The sequence below is a fragment of the Carlito syrichta genome, unplaced genomic scaffold (assembly GCF_000164805.1).
Source record: "Carlito syrichta isolate Samal-C Ts95f unplaced genomic scaffold, Tarsius_syrichta-2.0.1 Scaffold303517, whole genome shotgun sequence".
Lineage (NCBI taxonomy): Eukaryota > Metazoa > Chordata > Mammalia > Primates > Tarsiidae > Carlito > Carlito syrichta.
In genome coordinates, this window is record NW_007247613.1 from 447265 (window position 1) to 468202 (window position 20938).

Consider the following 20938-nt stretch of genomic DNA (forward strand, 5'->3'; position numbering starts at 1 on the left):
AATCAAAACCACATTGAGGTACCACTTAACCCCAGTAAGAATCACCATCATTAATAAAGCAAACAACAGCAGATGCTGGCAAGGATGTGGAGAAAAAGGAACGCTTCTACACTGCTGGTGGGAATACAAACTAGTGCAACCTCTCTGGGAGACAGTGTGGCAATTTCTGAAAAGACTAGAAATTGACCTTCCGTATGACCCAGCAATTCTCCTACTGGGAATATACCCAGAGGAACTCAAATCATTCTTCAAAAAAGATGCCTTTATTTCACAAAGCTTTATACAGAAGAGAGAAGAGCATGTCTTTACTTGAAAAGTTCTTGATCAAGAACGTGCATGGGGGAATGGAAAGTGGGTTGTCAAGAGTGACTTGAAATTTTCTGCAGTGAAGTAGGTGCTTAATAAGAGTAAGTAATAATAAAAAAAATTTCTAACATTCCCCCCAAAAAGGGCATGAAGAATGGTCCAATGTTCACAGTAGCAAATATAAGAGATGCAAAATAAGAAAGATTAGAGGTTGATTATACTGCCTGGAAGTAAGATCTTGAGTTTTCTTAATGAGTGGTTGGGTAATCCTTTTTTTTGAATACTGCCCTTTGAGATGAGATTTTCTATTTTGGGGTAGTACTGATTTTCTAAACCTTATCTTTTGTATGTTGAACACAAATCTTCCCTTTCTGTTTATCCATTATTACTAGATATTTTCCAGTTATAGTTCCTCCTTTTTCTAAATATTTAGTGAGGACTTGCTATGTGCGGCACTGTTACTGGTGCTGAGGATACAGTGTTAAAAAAACAGACAGGGTATAAAGACATGGAGCTTACATTATTGTGAGAGCAGATAAAAAAGATGCCAAGTAAATGAGTGAACACAAACAAAAATATGAATGACAAGTAGTGGGCAGAGAATTAAATAGGATGGCATGATGTGGAGTGATTGGGTGGTGACTCCACTACGCAAACATTGGGCACTAACTATGCAGGACAGCTATGTAAAAGACCTCAGGTGCTCATGAACGTCATCAGATTAGAGGAACTTAAGCGAGATTTTTGCTGGAATATTGTGTGTGAAGTAAAGAGTAGCCCAAGGTAAAGATGGGAAGGAAAGCAAGGTGCATGTCACTTAGGATTTTGTGAACTGGGGAAGGGGTAGGCTTTCATTAAATAGTGATGAAAAGACTTAGAAGTTTTAAACAGAGGAATGAGATCACGCTATGCGCATTATGAAAAGATCACTCTGGTAGTTGAATGGAGAATGGAAGCTAGGGCGCCAAGAGTGCAAGGGTTGCAAGACTTTGTGAGAAAGTTACTGATCCTCAGAATGATAAACCCCGCACGTGATGGACTTGCTCTGTGAAGCGGCAGTTCATGAACTTGAGTCTTTTGAGACCTGGACAGTGGGGGGAACCTGAGCAGTCACTATCTCCAAAACCCTGAGCAGTGTTTTCCAGTAAGATGTACACAATCCTTTGCCTTTATTTCACAGAGCTTTGTACCGAAGAGAGAAGAGCATGCATGTCTTTACTTGAAAAGCTTTTATGAAGAATGTGGGTGGGAAAATGGAAAGTGGGTTGTTAAGGATGACTTGAAATTTTCTGCAGTATTAAGTTGGTGCTTAATAAGAGTAAATAATAATAAAAAAAATTCTAACATCCCCACCCCCAAAAGGATATGAAGGATAGGCATTGAAGAATGGGCAAGGGTTCACAGTAGCAAATGCAAGTGAAAAAGACTAAGGCTGGGCTCAGTGGCTCAGCCTGTAATCCCGCGCCTTTGGGAGGCTGAGGTGAGTGGATTGCCTGAGCCCGCGGGTTCGAGACCCCCCTGGGCAGCGAGACCTCATCTCTACAATAAATCAAAAAAAAATCAGCCAGGCGTGGTAGCGCATGCCTGTAATTCCAGCTACTTGGGAGGCTGAGGTGGAAGGATCGCCAGAGCCCAGCAGGCCGAGGCTGCGGTGGCCGGGAGCGGCCACTGCACTCCAGTCTGGGCGACAGAGTAAGACTCCAACTCAAAAAAAAAAAAAAAAAAAAAAGAAAAAGACTAGGGGCGCTGTAGTGATACTTCTGGTGGGAGATGATGGAAACTTGGATCTGGATGGTAGTGATGGAGGGGGAAAATAAATGAATATATTAAAGATGTGTTTTAGAGCAGGAGTCCCCAATCCCTGGGGGTTAAAAACCGGGCTACACCGGGAGGTGAGTGGTGGGCTAGCAGAGCTCTTCCTCCTGTCAGATCAGCTGTGGCATTAGATTTCGTAGGGGTGCCAACCTTGTGAACTGAGCATGGAGGGATCTAGGTTGTGTGCTCCTTGTGAGAATCTATTGCCTGATGATCTGAGGTGGAGCTGAGATGGTGAAACTAATACTGGGGATTGGCTGCAAATACAGATTAACATTAGTAGTAAGGTTTGACTGCACATAACTCCCTTTACCCCCCACCATCCATGGAAAACTTTTTTTCCACGAAACCGGTCCATGATGCCAATAAGGTTGGAAACTGCTGTTTTAGAGGACTTGATGAATAGTTGGATATTGAATAATGAAGAAAGAGAGGTCAAGGATACCACCTAGGTATTTGGCTTGTATAGTAGATGGATGGTGATTCTATTCCTTGGGAGGGGGGAATACATATTGTTATTTCTCTTCTGTATGAAAATATTGCAAGTGGTGTGGTATACAAATTAATTTGAATTATAAAAGAAGAGGCTTACCATTATAGAGTTTTTTTTCTATTTTTGCTAGAATCTAAATATTCCTATACTAAATTTATTTATCTAAAATGTTAAATTCACTTTAGGATTCCAAAGCTGTTAAAGACAAGATGTTTATAGCATATAATAATATTTTCTTGATATGTTAAGTCCTCATAGACAATATTTAACAATTAAAAATTACATCTTTTGAAAGCTTTTAAAATAAAATGAAAAATTATGAAATATTAACTGACAAAAAATAGATAAGACTGACAAAAGGTTAATATCCTTAATTTATGAGAGATTCTTACAAATAACTTTTTAAAAAAATGACTAACACCTCATTAAAAAAATGAGCAGAGAACATGAAAAGATGGTTTACAAAAAAAAAAAAAGGAAAGGTTAATAGCATGAGAGAAACCTAAACCATACCCACACCTACACCAACAATCAAACTATTCAATATTTTAAAATAGCAAAGAGAAACAATATGATAGTGGATAAAAACACAAACTCTGGAGGTAAAATTCCTGAGCTTGAATATCTAGCTCTAAAACTTACTAACTGGGTAACTTTGGGCAATTCACTTACTCTCTCCTTACTTCAGTTTCATCATCTGTAAAACAGAGGTCATGATAGTACCTATTTCTTTAGGTTGTTTTACAATTAAATAAGTGTTAATATAGCTGAATTATTTAGAACAGTTCATAGGATATAGTAATTGCTGTGTGAGCTTTATAAATTATTGCCGCTATTATTGTTATTGCTGTTTAGTATCTATATTATGATTAAATGTTTATAAAATGACAATATTGGCTAGGTAGATAAATGAATACTGTTATACATTGTAGATAACAGTATAAACAGAATCATTTCCAGAAGAAAGTTTTGCAACATATCTCAAAAGTCTTAAAATAAATAAAATCTTTAATAAATAGATAGAATTCTGCTTTTGGAAATTCAATCAATAATCTGCCAATTATTTGTGTCACAAGATGGTTGTAGCAGTGTTACAATAGCAAAAAATTAGCAACAACTTGACTTCCAGGTAAATGGGTAGTTTGAATATATACATTTAACTTCATTTACTCTCAAAACTTCATTAAAAGTATATTAAAATATTTTTATTGAGGTAAAGTTTACATGCAGGAAATATGCATCTATTAAGTGTGGAATTTGATGATTTTTGAGAAACATATTCACCCATGTTATCAAGCTCCCAATCAAAAATATATCCATCTCTCTAGAAAGTTTCCAGTCATTCCCCATTTCTCTTTAAGCTACATTGTTCAGATTTCTATCACCATGGATTAATTTTACTTGTTCTTGGACTTCACATGAATGGATTAATACAGTGTGGGCTCTTTTGTGCTGGATTCTCGCATTCAATATAATATTTCTGAAAACCTATTCATGTTGCTGTTTTGTTACATTAGTAGTTATTCTTTTATGCCTCTTTATTCCCATATCCTCTATTCATTTATTGTTGAGTATTGTTCCATTTTTGAATATGCTATAATTTGTTTGTTTTTCTATTGTTTATATTATTTTTGTTGCTTTTGATGATCATGAATAAAGCTCTTATAAACATTTTTGTTCAAGATTTTTTTGTTGTCATATGTTTTCATTTCTCTTGGATGAAGAGAAATACTTAGGAGTGGAATTTCTGGGTTACAGAGTAAGTATATGTTTCACGTTATAATAAATTGCTAAACAAATCTCCTAAGTGATTGTACTATCTTATTCTTCCACCTGCATTATTTAATATATATTGCTCCATTTCTTTGCTTACATTTGGTGTTGTCAGGTTTTTTTTCTTTTAAAGTGATTCTACTAGGCATGACGTAGTATTTAACTGTAATTTTAACTTGCATTTCTCTGTGAGCACCTTCTCATGTGCTTATTGGCCATTCATAGATCTCCTTTGGTGAAGTATATATTTAAGACTTTTGCCCGAGGTTGCAAAGATATTTTTCTAAATTTTCTTCTGGAAGACTTATGGTTCTAACTTACATATTTAGGTTTATAATTCATTTCAAATTAATTTTTGTTTTTGATGGGAGGTACTGAATGAGATTCATGTTTTCTATAGTATTTTTCTAGTTGTATCAACTCAATTTATTTTAGAATTTTGTCCCGATTGATATTTTGGTAACTTTGCTGAAAATTAATGAACTCTAAATGTACATGTTTAGTTTTCATCTATATTATATTGCATTAATCTATTTTTCCATTCTTATACTAAAACTACATTGTCTTTGTTATTGCAACTTTATAGTAAGTTTTGAAATCATATAATATGAAGTCCATTCTTGCTCTTCAAAACTGTTTGACTACTCCAGATCCTTTGAATTCCCATATAAATTTTAGAATCAGTGTGTCAGTTGCTTTGGAACAGCCTTAGATATACTTACATACAGTGCAAAGACATCTCTCTAAGGATATTCATTGTTGTTTATTTGATTTAACAACTGATTGTAAAGAATATAAATGTTGATCAGCAAGGAACTTGTGCAATATAATATGTCATATCCATACAGTGGAATTTTATTCAGTTATTAAAAAGTAAAGTAGGTCTATATGTGCTAATATGGGCATTTTACAAAATATATTAAGTGAAAAAAATCAATATACAGAACAGTATATAGAGTATGCTCCTATCTGTTTTAAAAATAAAGATATAGATGCATATATAAACTTTCTATATATGTGTAAAATGCATTGGGTCATTCAACTGCAAAGTTGAGCATTGAGTTGTCCTTTAGCAAAACTGGGTCCAGGGGTTCACAGGATGTTACTAGGAGTTGCCCCTCACTCTGTAGCTTGACTGTGTTTTTCTCTGTGTTGGTTTTACTGTCAGATAGCTTCTTCTATGCCACAGGTAGCTCCAGATTTTCATGATTATCAGAGTTCATGGGAGACACTATCTATATCACTGTTCTTTTTTCAAATGTAACAGAGGATTTCTAGCCTTGTTTGAGTGACATGCCCATCCTGTGGATCCGTTGCTGTGAATGGAGAGATAAAGAACCTTAATTGGCCAAGTGGCTCATGTGCTCACACCTGTAGTTAAAGGAGAGAAAGGCACCATGGAGAAGCAGCAGTTCATTGGAAGGAACACTTTGCAAACTCAGCCACATATACCCAGATACTGACCTTGACAGTATTCGTGTGTAGGTATGGCTATTTTCTATAAGAGTAGCGAAAATGGTGTTCCTGCCTTTAAAGAAATTATTTCATGCTCGCCTCTCACCATCCAGCTTGAACACATATACTTTTTTCTTGTTTTCTCGGTTTGTAGCTTGGCCTCTTACCTGTTCCTCCCATTTAGTCTAATCTATTTGGACTGACCGCTTGCTTGTGCCTTCTGCCAGGGATTGCTTTTGACATTGACCTTCATATCATATAATTTAGTTTAATGCACTAGAGCCTCTGGGAAAATATGCTTTACTTCTGTGATTAGTCTTAGTTGAGTTCAACCTCTGGGTTCCCCCATGTCTGAGAGGGAGAAATCAAACAAAATTATCTGAACTCTTACTCTGATTGCTTTTATTAGTCCTTAATGGATTGGCCACAATGGCTGTTTTCATACCTATATTTCCCTGCTAGGTACTTTTGATTCATAGAAAGTTTCATGAGTAGACTCTAAAATGGTCACAAATACCCGATTTCTTGTTGTTTTCAAGTAGAATGAGGTAGTATTGCTACCTGATGATAAATACTAAATTATTCTGCAATCGCTTGTTATTTTATTTATGTAAAACTGTCATATGTTCATAAAAATAAAAAAGATAATAGAAAAATCTGGTAGTTAGTACTCTTTCTGAATGAAAGTTTTCATTCTTGTAGAATAATATATTAATCAAAAATTGGTGTGGATTAAAACTCTTCTAATGTGACTATCACTAACTCTCTACAGAGGAGGCCAAGATATAAGATTAAAAATAAGCTGAGATAATTTAATAACAGTGAAATCAAAAGGATAAAAATGGATATTTGGGTAACTTTTAGGATTTTAAAAGTATATGTTAAATGAGCTGAGCCAGTATCCTGATTAAGATGGCCAATAGGTACAAGAAGCTCAGAGAACAAAAGCTACCAGTTATAGAAATACATCTATTCAAATAATGCATTGTTAATTTTGGAATAAACTAGGTTTCAGGGAGAGAAACTGCCTTGATTTAAGCTTCACAGGTAAATTAGCAGATGTAGTAATTGATTTGTTTGATACATTCATTCACTAATTATTAACCAATCAGGGCAACATATCCTTCAGTCATATTTATGTTTAGTTTTTTTTTTTGAGTTGGAGTCTCATTCCGTTGCCCAGACTGAAGTGTAGTGGCCGCTCCTGGCCACTGCAGCCTCGACCTGCTGGGCTCCGGCGATCCTTCCACCTCAGCCTTCCAAGTAGCTGGAACTACAGGCCCGCGCTACCACGCCCGGCTAATTTTTTGATTTTTATTGTAGAGATGAGGTCTCGCCAAGTTGCCCAGGCAGGGCTCGAACCGCGGGTTTAGGCAATCCACTCACCTCAGCCTCTCAAAGCGCGGGATTGCAGGCTGAGCCACCAAGCCCGGCTTATGTTTAGTTTTTTTTTTGAGTTGGAGTCTCTGTCGCCCAGGCTAGAGTGCAATGGCACACTCACAGCCACCCCAGCTTTGACCTGCTGGGCTCCAGCGATCCTTCTGCCTCAGTCTTCCAAGTAGCTGGAACTACAGGCGTGTGCTACCATGCCCGGCTAATTTTTGATTTATTGAAGATATGAGATCTCTCCAAGTTGTCCGTGTGGATCTCGAACCCGCGGGCTCAGGCAATCCACCCACCTCAGCCTCCAAAAGTGCTGGGATTACAGGCTAAGCCACCAAGCCCAGCCCAATTTAGTTTTTAAATAGAAATGATGATCCATTCATTATACAAGTGAGAACATGTAAAAGTCTAGCCTTCGGAAATAATCCCCGACTCTCACCTTTAAGACTAAATCACATCTTGCTTTGCCTGACTCTTTAATCTTTAGACTACCGTAATATATTCAGGTCATATTTTTTGATATTTTATTTAGACTTCCTGCCATACTGGTATGCTTAAAATTTACATTATGCATCTAATTTTGTTTACTGCAGAACATGATAAAATGGGTAGAAGTCTGAGCTCACTTTATAGCTTTAATAGATAATCTGGAAATGAAATAAAGACCAATTTTAAATCTACTTATTCAAAATAATTACCAATGCTAAATAATTACTAACATTTTACTGTGTATCATGAAATCTAAGAGACCATTGGCTATAATTTATATTATTATATTAAGAAAAAGAGAATACTGTCAATTAAATTATGAAGTACTGCTCTGTTTTTTTTAAACATATTTTTTATTTTAAAATTGTGGGGTACAGTTAAGGGTTAGGTATACAAATATGAATCATTCAGGCACCCTTGTTGATAAGGGGTGTTCCACCGTCCCCAGACAGATATTGACTAGTGTTAATCCCTCCTCCCTTCCCTGCCCCCCCCATAGTTTCCCGCCACTGTCAATCTTTTTCTTATAGTATTACATTAGATGTTCAAGGTCCACTTATGAGTGAGAACATGTGATACTCAGATCTTTGTTTCTGTGAGAGATCACTCAGTATTATAAACTCTAGTTCCATTCAGGTTGCTGCGAAGTTCATGATTTTGTTCTTTTTATGGCTGCATAGTATTCCATCGTGTATATGTACCACATTTTAAAAATCCAGTCCTCTTTTGATGGACAGCATGGTTGGTTCCATGATCTTGCTATTGTGAACAATGCTGTGATAAACATACGTGTGCAGGTATCTTTTTTATAGAGTGATTTGAGTTCTTCAGGGTATATTTCCAGTAGGGAGATTGTGAGGTCATATGGGAGGTCAATATTTAGAGGTTTTAGGAATTGTCACACTGTTTTCCACAGAGGTTGCACTAGTTTACACTCCCACCAGCAGTGCAGTGTTCTCTTTTCACCACATCCTCTCCAGCATCTGTTATTTTGTGAGTTATTGATAATGGCCATTCTGACTGGAGTTAGGTGGTATCTCAGTATAGTTTTAATTTGCATCTCCTTGATGATTAGTGAGGTTGAACATTTCTTCATGTGTCTGTTGGCTGCTTGTATATCTTCTTTTGAGAAGTGTCTGTTCATATCTTTTGCCCACTTTGTAATGGGGTTGTTTGTTTTTTTCTTTTTAGCACATTTGAGTTCCTTGTAGATTCAAGATGTTAGGACTGTGTCAGACATGGAGTTGGCAAATACTTTTTCCCAGTGTGTGGGCTGTCTCTTTGCTCTCTTGATGGTATCTTTGACTTTGCAGAAGCTTGTCAGTTTAATGAGGTCCCATTTGTCTATCTTATCTCTTATGGCCCATGTGTTTTAGGTTTTGTTCAGGAATTGGATGCCAGTTCCAATTTCCATAAGGGTGTGTCCTGCATTTTCTAAGGTTCTTATAGTTTGAGGTTTTACAGGTCTCTGATTCATTTAGAGTTAATTTTTGTGTATGGGGATAGATAGGGGTCTTATAGAATCAACATTGTGAAGATGTCCGTCTTACCTAAGGCAATCTACAGATTTAATGCAATACCCATCAAATTATCAGCAACATTCTTCTCAGACCTAGAAAAAACAATACAGGGATTCATATGGAAACACAAATGACCAAGAATAGTCAGAACAATCCTCAGCAAAAAAAAAAAAAAAAAAACAACAAAGCAGGAGGTATCACATTAGCAGACTTCAAGCTTTACTATAAAACTACAATAATCAAAACAGCTTGATATTGGTACAGGAACAGGTATATAGACCAATGGAATAGAATTGAGATTCCAGAAGCAAAACCTCAATTTCTCAACCAACTCATCTCCAACAAAGCCTCCACCACCTACCACTGGGGAGAGGAGAACCTATTCAGTAAAAGATGCTGGGAAAACTGGCTGACCAAATGCTCTAATTTTTATTAAAAAGTTTATGCTCATTAAAAAATTACTTAGACTTGTTCTAATATGAATTTCTATCATATGACTTTGAAACATATGTAAAAAGAAAAATATAAGAAAAATAAATTTGTTAAAGTAGTCTTAAAACCGCTTCACATTCGATGTCCAACTCTATGTCATTTTTCAGTTTGCAATTGTCAATATGTGTCTTTTTGCCCACCTTTTCATCTTCTGTGTTATCAAGAACATTGGTGATGTGGCATTTGTCGAAATAGTGTTCCACTGTTGCTTTCTAAACTTTTTTCGAAGCCCATTCTATTCTCTTTTTCTTCCTTTTAGCACTGAAATTCTTCACTCTCCAGTTTTGGAAGGGCATATAGCAGCTCAGCAAGAGGGTAGCCTGGAATGACCATGCTGTGACTGGTGGGATAGGAGAATAAGTGACATGTGCAACTTGATGTTCACATCCTTGAAAGGAAGTTGCTTACCTCCCACCTTCCTTTTACCCTTTCCTTCTACTTTTACCCTTTTTACCCTTTCTGTGGGATAAAATGCCGATATGGTGATAGTAGCCTGCCTCAATTATGTAGAAGAACGTATCCTACAAATGGTAGAGCAATAGATAGAAAAAGCCTCTTCTCTCAAGATCCTTTGGATTACCTGTGGAGCAGAGCCGCCTACCTGCCATACTGCACCTCAACTTTTACAGAAAGGAAAATAAATTTTCCATCTTGTTAACTACTGTTATTGCCAAAGCAATCTTTATATTGTGTATATTAACAAATTTATTTTTACTTAATATTGTATTGAAAAATACTTTTTTATGGCATATATTTATTTATAATATATATGGTATTTTTATTTATTTATTCTTTATTTCAATAGCTTTAAGTGGTTTTTGGTTACATGAACATATTGTGTAGTGGTGAAGAAGTCTGGGCTTTAAATGAACCCATCACCCAACTAGTGTGCATTATGCCTGACAGCCTCCCATCGAGGCTGGACTGGATTTTTAAAATGTGGTACATATACACAGTGGAATATTATGCAGCTATAAAGAAGTACAATTTATGAACTTTGCAGCAACTTGGATGGATTTGGAGTTGATCATACTCAGTAATTTATCACAGAAACAAAGAACTAAGTTCTATATGTTCTCACTCATAAGGTGAGCTTGAACAATTATAATGCTATAAGAAAGTGATTGGCAGTAGTGGAAATCTTTTATATATTCTAATTAATGATCCAAATATCTTTTGTAAAGATTTTGCTCACCTTTTTTTTCTTTCTTTCTTTCTTTTTTTGTTTTTTACAAATTGAGTTTTCTAGTTATTACTGATTTGCAAGAGTTCTTCATACATTCTGAATACAAGTACTTTATCAGATGTACGTGTTGTAAATTTTTCTTCTAGGAAGTAGCTTTATAGGTATAAATTTTAATTAGGATAAAATATAATATATCATTTTAAAATTTTATATTTAGTTGTTTCTTGTGTCTTCTAAGAAATTTTTTTTTATCACAAGGTTATAAGGACATTCTCCTATGTTTTTTTTAGAAGTTTTATTGTTCTAATTTTTCAACATCGTTTATGATTCATCTCAAATTAATTTTATTATTGGAGTGAGGTAGGGTCAAGGTTTATTTATTTTCCATTTTTTATATGGATTTTTCGACATACTGGTAACAACAATTTTAAAAAATTTAGTGCCAATATAATAAGTATAAATGGTATTTTATATATATATATATTTAATGTCTTGATGAACACTCAACTTTGAATGTTTTCTGGGTTTCTACATCCTTATAATTTTGAGTCAGAGATATAAAAATACCAACTTCAAAGGGCTAACTTCTTGACTTCAGCAAATAATTCTATTTTCTTTTTTGAGAGCTATGAACTTACCATTACAGGGCTGATCTAGGGACTTCTAGGCCAATTAAGATTAGAAAATACTCAGGAATTGTAATCATTGGTCTACTTTAAATTAGTAAGGATTTAGGCTGGATTATGAAGCATGAAGATAGCCATTTTTGTATGATACTGCTCAACTGTGGAAGAGGTTAAAACACATATAAAGATGAAATATACCAAATACTCTTATCATAATAACTGTTAGATCTGTAAAGCATGAGCTGTGTTTATTAGCAAAAAAGAGACCAATTTTAAACATAATTAATATAAAGGTGTAAAGAAGAATAGAGAATTACATTTCAAGTAAGTAGTTTATGCTGACATGTTAAACCAAGTTACTTTGGTAATTTTACTTCTAGATTTTTATGACCTCCAAAAATAGGAACCATCCTTCTAATGTCAAAGTCTGAATTTCTCAGGAAAGGGTAAGACTCAGCTCCATTGGGTTTTTCGGGATTACACGATACGTAGAAGTGATAAAGCTCTAAGGGAAATAAAATATTCATATTCATTTTGGAGGGTTAATGTCTGAGAAAAGTGACTAGCTAAGCAGCTATAATAATTCCAATAGAGAGCACATTTACATTTTTCTAATAATACAATTCATGTAATTCTTTATGCTACATAAATCTTTTCCACATACTTCCAGATCTTTGGCTTCCATATACTCTATTAAAGCTATAAAATGAGCTGAAATCTTCCTTTTCTCCTGTATTTTTCTATCAGTTAACTTCTTCCCGTGACCTCTAGTAATGATGCTGTGTTGCTTGGTCTTAGAACCCTAAAACATTTTTCCTCAGTTCTGCCCACCTTTTTTTCTGACAAATACTAAGGTTTATTATTTAATTATTTAAACATTTTTCTTATGTATGCTTGATTAAATAGTTTGCATTTTGTAGCTCACCACATCTTCATTTCTTATTTTCTATTTGGTGACTAAAAGATAAGGCAAGGCTTTAATACAAAGGCAAATAATTGCCACAAGAGCATCTTCACGGTTTCCTCCAAGGAATTCCATCTTGTTAACTCTTTAAAATTGCTGAGCATGGATTTTTCTTAAGGGATTTAGCATTTATTTTTTTCAGTACTTTTATGCTGCTTAAAAACTATTTTATGTGTTGTATAAAGTTCTAGTGATATCTGTGACAGCAGTCCTGTCAAAACACTCAAAATGCCTGCTCACTCATGATGGCAATTTTTGAAAACTCCTGTCCCTTCAAAAATATATGTTTTGCTTTGGAAACTATGCAAAATATTTTATATTTTGGAACACTATTGGGAACAATCCTCAGAGAAATCATTTTACTTCTCTAATTTGAGAATGCAGGACAGTGTTACAGGAAGCAGTCTAGACCACATCACTTTATCTAAGACAGTTCTATCAAACACTTTCTAAAACTTCGTATGCAACAGAGAAGTTTCCACTTTTCAGCATTGCTCCTACAATATATTGGCAGCTTAAAGAACTGCAGTGCCTTAAATGCAAGCTATTGAAGATCTAAATGTTCTGAGTCGGTCCTTTCTGACAGAGGAGAAAGGCCAAATAGCTAGCCCCAAATGGTGTAAACAGGAGCAGTGCATAATTAAAAGCCATCTGCATGTCTTGTGTGCCTCTTTCTGTATGTGAAATAGGGCCACACTATGTGAGTACTTAAAAACTCCTTTCAAAATATTTCAAATCCTTATTGAGACATCACCCTACAGTGCAGAGTGTAAGACAAACCAAAGTATTCATGATCTACTCCCACTCACTTCTTATTTTCTTCTAAGATTTTTTTTATAAGACTTCCAAACAAATCAACATAATACCATACCCACATACTAGAAGTGATTATGGTAGATTTAGAAATATTCTATAGTTCATGAAAAAAAGTTTAGTTGTCGGAGTGAAGAAAATAACTTTTTGTGTGATCCATCAAGATTATAGTCAAAAGTTCATTCTAAATTCTAATGGAGGCTGTGCTCTACTCCCACAAACAAATGCTAGTTACTAAGCCTTCAGATTCAGAAGTTTTACTTTTTTTATCTTGAAAATGTTACTTATTTTTGTTTAAGTCTTTATTTTTGGAGAGAAGTTTTAGGTTCACAGTAAAATTGAAAGGAAGGCACAGAGATATCTCTTAGCCCCCTTCCCACATTGTCAACATTCCTTACTGGAACAGAGTTTTATTATTGTTTTTCCTTTAGGATGAACTTGACTTCTAAGGGCATATTTAATATTCTTTTCTTTCTTAGGAAGTAATTGGTAAAAGAAGCTATTCATTAGTTCTTGTAATAGGTTTGAGTCATAACTGGGTGGTGCTCCTTTTAATCCTGTAGTGATAATTTAAGTCAACACATGTGTTTAGTAGGCAATTTAGAAGATTGGCGTATCTGACACAGATAATCAATATCATCTGAGATCACATTTTCTTGTGTTTTTGTGGTTTGGGATGTTATGGGGGGAGTCTGGACTGTTGTAGAGAAGAAATGGGCCCTGATACCCTCAGAATTCCCTTCCAGTGTTTAGACTCTGAGATTTATGAGAATTTTATTTTTAGAAGGCTGTATTTCAATAGTCAGTGAAAGTATGCATGGTCATTATGTAAATGTATATAAGACTAGTCCAAGATCTGGAATCTTAAAAATATTTATATTTAAAATAATTTTGCTTTCAACATATGAAGGGAGATACCAAAACCCTGAAATTTTAAAAATTGTGTATTCTTACATGTTTAAATTCAGTCACCTTCAAAGTGCTCTCCATCTGATGCAATACACCTATTGAGACGCTTTCCCCACTGCTCAAAACAGTTTTTGGATTTGTCAATTTTGACGCCTTTTGGTGCTTCTGCCATTTTTTTGTTTCAACTCTTCCAACTTAGCAAAATGTTTCCCTCTGAGGACTTTTTTCATCTGGGGAAACAAACAAAAAATCGCTCAAGATGAGATTGGGTGAATAGGGAGGGTGGGGTGCTGGAGTCATGCCACTTTTGGTCAAAAACTGCTTAACACTCAGCCTGGTGTGGGCAGGTAGATTCGTAAATGACCCATCATGAAATGGGCAAACATGTTGAAAGAATCTCCAAAAAAAATCCACTGAAGCTGAACACAGCATCTCACAAGAACACTGGCACACACTGATGCTAATGGATTCCTAGAACACTTACCCAATGCGGGGAAGCCTGTACTACCAAGGAATTGCTCTCCAAAAAATAATTCTGTTTTTCTGTTTTTGGTTTCATCCTCATATTGTACCTGTAGAATGTATATCACTGTTCCGCACTCTCAACATTTGCCATGACATAAACTTCTCTAGTGTGAGACTTTAAGCATAACTTCTAAAGGTTCAGCTTAGTACTGCTTTTCATGTATAACTGATACTATGTTAAGGTTGGCAGACAAATGATTGGTATTCTAAAATGCAGTCCTTTGGAATTCCCACAGGCCCGTATGTTAACCAAGTATTTTTAAAGAGTCTATTGAGTTGCCCCATTATTTCTTGGCTTATTGGTATCTAACTGGTCATTTCTGATTGTTTTTGTCATCCACAAATGTAGCCAGAGCTAAGCTCCTTTCACTATTTTGAGGTCAAGAGGACTTAGTAACCTCCGAACATCATTCCTTGTATGTGTGGCCCTTGTTGCTATTGCCAGTCAATACTAAGTCTTCACAGAGCCATTTGGTCTCAGCATGGTTTTATGCAGACAAAGGATGCAATATTTGAAGTGTCCCAGGCCTTTCTGGAGCTGAGTCCTTGTCTAGTTGGTTTTAGCTCTGGGAAGAAGTTTTTCCATTTTCCTGTCAGACTCTTTTCTGGCTCAGGAATAATCTTTTCATGGAATGACTGAGAGGAAAGATGCACTCCTTACAGAGAAGTTCTCATCCCCTATTTGCGAGAATAGTCTGACTTCAATGGACCTGCCAAGACAATTAATAACTAACTTGACACCCATATCGTGGTTGTGTGGTTACTTCTTATACATGGACAGTCTGATGAAGGAACTTACGGAGTTGATATTTGCATGGACTTTATGAGGAAGGAAATGCAGGTATGTTCAATTCTCTTTTTCTTCCTTTATTCAAGACTATACTTTTGTATCAAGACTATAATTTTTAAATATCTCAGTTCCCCAGAATTGTGTACCTCCAAAATAACTCCCAATTTTAGAGCACTCCTTTTTTAAACAATGATTATTATGGATTCCACTTAGAAGAGACCAATCACAGGCTTTGTAATTTATTTAGCAGTAGCTAATGTGGCTGTTAACAATAATATGTATGTAGCATCAAATTTCATTAATTCTGTAAATAATTATTTTTTTCTACCATGTGTCATCACAGTTATAGACCTCTGGAGACTGTGAAGAGTATGAGAAAACCCTGAATAAAATTGTTTATGTGTGCAAACCTAATTAAAAAAGTATTCACATTAATTCAAAGTCAAGAGATATACCTACAATAAACATATGAAACAAATGATTTATTAAATAAATTGTTTTAAAATAAGTATAATAGATACCTATGGAAAATGGGTGAAATTAGTAACTATTTCAAAAGCTGTGAAAATTAGTATGATGAGGGTTTTGTACACTATCTTATAGAAAAGAGAAAAAAATAAGTTTTCAGAGAATTTCTGCTTTTCTCTTGGCTATGGCAAATGTTGTTGCCTTGCCTTGCTTTCTTATTTTTTCCAAGTCATAATATGAAAACAAGGCTTTTATCAAAAAAACTGAAAATGTTTAGTTGTAGTAGTTCAAGCTGATGAAGCAAGGTCTGTGGATTCATTGTTTAAGAAGTGTTTTATGTAATTGGAAGGCACAGTTTCAAGGATGTTAGGAGTGAAAGGTGAAAGCAAATTTAATTGCTGATTTCATTTACATCCATGACTACTGACACTGAGGGATTAATTCTTTTATTTCAAAAGTGGATGTTTGTTGCTTTTAAAATCATGTTTTGAAACATGTACTACATTAAAGATTTTTTTAGACTTAATGTTTGCCACCAGATGTGATAGGGAAAGGGAGCTAACATTTTTTTTTTAGGTTGCATGGTAGTTTCTGCCAGGCACTTTCCATGACATTTCTTTATTTGATTTTCACAATTTCAGGGAGAAACTGCTCTCCATTCATCTACCCATCCATCTGCATACCCAACAAATGTTTATTAAATGCTAAACATGAACCATAATCATGGCAGTAATAACAACAATGAGGTGTACCTTGTAAGTAAAGAGAAGTCTGCTTATGATTGGAGTGATCAGAGGAGGGGAGCTGGTTCTGGACTCAACACATGACTGATGCTAGCTAGGGTTCCATCTGATCCCAATTCCAAAGGAACTGCTATTGTAGGAGACAATTGAAGAAAATTGTTGGGAATTTGGTTGGAATTTCCCAGGATGCATGGGTTTAGTGTTTATACCATATGGACAATTGGCATCAGGGAAGAAGATCCTTTGCATAGGTTGGTAATGTCTTTGGTGATGGTAAATGGGACTGTTGCTGTGGACAGAGAAGCACTTCTTGTAATTCAAGAGAATGCTCAGAAGGAGTATGGACTAAGACTCACAGGTTAGAATTTGAGGTGTACTAGTTTGGATATTAAAAAAATGATATCACTGTGTGCACAGGGTAATGAAGTTGGACATATGGATTATATACATTTGAAGAAAGTGAAGGTTTGAGAAGTCACATGAATGATAAGTCACATGAAGTCACTGGCATTCACATTCATGTTTGTACTACCTCCTTGGACAGGTTTTCTAACCATTTGTAGATATCTGACTAAAACATTTTCTTGGAATTTGCATTTGCAACTGCAGGGAAATAATCTGTACAAAGTGAAACACTTTTTGTAACAGCAAAAGGCTTCAGTAAATAGTGAGAAAGTCATTCCAAATTGTACTCTGACTCTCTGTCCTTTGTTCAAATTGTACTATTCACATATTCAGAGACAGAGTGTCTCTATGATTTAATTATGATGAGTATAATAATTGAAAGTAGGTGGTTATATTATGTCAGAGGAGATAATTAAGTAGGGAATTGCACTATTAGCTGGGCTTTTAGTGCCATGTATTATCCTTATGAAAGATTATATTATGATTCCACTATACATTGCTTAGATAAAAAATATTTATAGAGTCAACACTTTAGATCAAAGGTCATTAAGAAATACATAGAAGGCATCCTAGAGAATCATTAAAATACTTTGGAAATTTTACAAGCATAAATGCAGGGCATAGACTTCCTTTTTGACCTGCAGTTTTATTATCAGTAGGACTGGCAATTCTTCCTGCACCCACAATTTCAGCAGAAATAAATTAATCATTGAAGTGAGTATTATAAGAGCACAGTAGCAGCTTAGTTCTGAATAATTTCCCTTCATTTCTTGGAAATCATGTACAAGGAGAGTAGAAAAAACTACCCACAAATTTGATTCTCAGCAAAGCTAAAAAACAGGGAGAATTTATATACTCTGTTATGTGTTATTGCAACCCAAGCAAATTAAATTAGCATTAACTTCATGGGAATGATGGGGCTTTGGAAGCTGAGGGTGGGATGAAGACTAGAAGAATAAGGAAGAGACCTCACAGGGCAGATCTTTGATATAAGAAACAAATATTTAAAATATTTATTCCAAGAAGGAGCAGGCCCCTCTCTGGAAGGAAAGTGCTATGAACTGGCTTGAGCTAGAACAGGGTGAAATTGCTAAGGACGTTGGGTGAAAAAGTTGCAGACAGCATTGGGGGAAACTCAGGAGGTGACTGACTTGCCTCAGAAAATTCCATGTTCCAGAAAGGAAAGAACACTTTTGGAAGACAGGAGGTATACCCTGTAAGATCAATGGCAAGTGAAGGAACCAAGGGAAATTAGAGTTGGGGGTAGAATCTCTTCTTAACCAGATGAAGTGCTAAGTGGTAAAGGAGACGTGGGTTATATTGTAAATAAATAGTCTATTACTTTAGCAATGCCAGGGAGAGCTGTTGAACACAGAAAGCTAGAAAAGGATCCAATGGCTCTCTTGCTAATAGCTAGTCCTGGAACCTCCAACTCATGTAAATATGAAAAAATCGAGTGAACAGCATATAAACAAAAATCCTTTGAAAAAATATGCAAAAGACCACCTGAACTCTCCTATAAGGAAAGATAGCTCATGTTAAAATGTAGTCATGCAGCAGATAAAAATTATCCAATATTTTAATGTGAATTAAAAAATCAACATAGCAATTTCAGTTTTGAAAGAATACCATGAAGCAGAAATTTTAAAAATTGGGGACAAGTTGAGGAGTCAATAGCAGGGGTGAACCAGACTTGGAGGAGTTGAAGCAGGGAGTAGGGAAATAATTCAAGAGAAAGTTAAAAAGGGAAAAAATAATTTAGATGTTAAGACTAAATTACAAGGAGCACAATAGAGGACAGATTTCTTAGGCACAGTAAGGGACATAGAAAAAAGGAGTGAGATAAATAAGCAAATGAAGTAAAAAGAAAAACAATAATTAGAGAGAAAATATAGCAATAGAATGAAGACAAAGGAGATCCATCATACGCATAATTGGAGTTTCCAAAGGAAACCATCCAAAAGAGTGCAATGTAACAATTATATGAAATGTAGTTTATACAAACCCTCTTAAAAAGAAAAGAAGATCTCAAGTTATATATCAAAAAGATGCATCATCTTCCATGGAAAAATGACCCAGTGGTCAATGCTGAGTTATAGTGGAAGAGGCTGTAAGATAAAGCACAGGTAAAATGATATGTCACCTATAAGCAAAAGAAAATCAGGTAGTCACTAGGCTTCTCCACTGAAACACTGAATTTCAGATGATAGTGGAGCAACTTCTAGAAGTAACTCAAGGAAAAAAGTGTGACTGAAGAATTTTACATCTGGGTTGGGCACAGTGGTTCACATCTATAATTCCAGCATTTTGGTAGGCCAAGGCAGGAGGATCATCTGAGGTCAGGAGTTTGAGACCAGTCTGATCCACAAAGCAGGACCTCATCTCTACTTTTAGGTCAGACTGGGGAGGAAGGGTGGTGGGGGGAGGGGGGTCTGTGATCTGGTGCTGTGCAAGAGATGCACACAGAAGTTAGATTGGAAAATACAGTTTATTTAGGAAGTAAATTGGAGAGAGAAAAAGAGGAGATTCACCTCCCCAAGGTAGGGGAGATGGCCAAGGCTAGGAAAGCAATGGCAGCCATAGTTCAAAGAGCCATGTAGCCTGACCGGAGTTTAGCAAAGTAATGACAAATGGCTGCTTGAGGTTGAATGCTGTTAAACCTTCCCTTTGATGTGGGGCAGGCCATCAAAGTGATTGGGTTGTGGTCTGTTTCAGGACATCAGGAAGGGTACAGGAAAGCACAGGTACAGACATCAGGTGATGGACAGGAGGGAGATGGGTGGGTTAATCACTTGACTGTTGCCATGGTGATGGGGTCTTTCTGTCACGAAGAGCACAAGCTGATTAGGTTAACTTGTTTAGTATGCAAATACTTGAAATAGAAAAGCTGATTAATACAAATGAGCTGGGGAGGGGGTTGTAAGACTATTATCAATAGCTACCTCTGAGAAATTGGATCTATTCTTGGTTAGTGATTAGAGGATAAATTAAAGTGAACTGCTAGAAAAACATGACAATGCTAAGCAATGTTAAAATGGCTGCTCTTTGGGTATATCAACTCCACCTTGGTCCTTTCATCTACAAAAAAAAAAATCAAACAAAATAAGAATTTAAAATAGTTAAGCTATGTACAAGTATATGGTTTTGAGTATATAAAAACTCAGGTACATTGTTTATATGATCCTTTTTTTCAAAGAATCTATTAGAGGATGAACTCCACTCTACTAAGAGGAATAAAGGACACTTTAGCAAAATAAATAATGAGCATTAAACTCATTTAATTACAGTTCTAAGACAAAATCATAGATAAGGTTGTCAATGACATGTTAATATTATGTGCTCTGACAATGTAAAAATATAGCTACAGAAATGGTTGAAAAGAGGCCTGAGACTGCTATTTTTAAAAAGTCCTTCTGGAAAGATTGATCCTTGGCTGGCATTTGGGAACTTGAATCTTGAAAGGATTTTCACCCTTTAGGACTAATAAAAAGGTTTATTGTACCTAAACTATTTGGGCAAACAAAAATGCTTGTACTTAATACCTGCTTTTCTTCTGAAAATGCTAAGCAGATTATGTCTGAGTGATCAGTCTCCAAAATCTTGAGTTCTTGGGTATGTAGTCTCTAGTGATCTTCCCTGGTAGACATTTTCAAAGGACATAAGAGGAGTCAATATAGCCAAAGAGCAACGATTTTTTTTTTCATTAATCAGTATTTTTTATTATGGTTTTGTGGGGTACAGTTAAGGGTTAGGTGTACAATGACGTTTCATTCAGGCACCCCG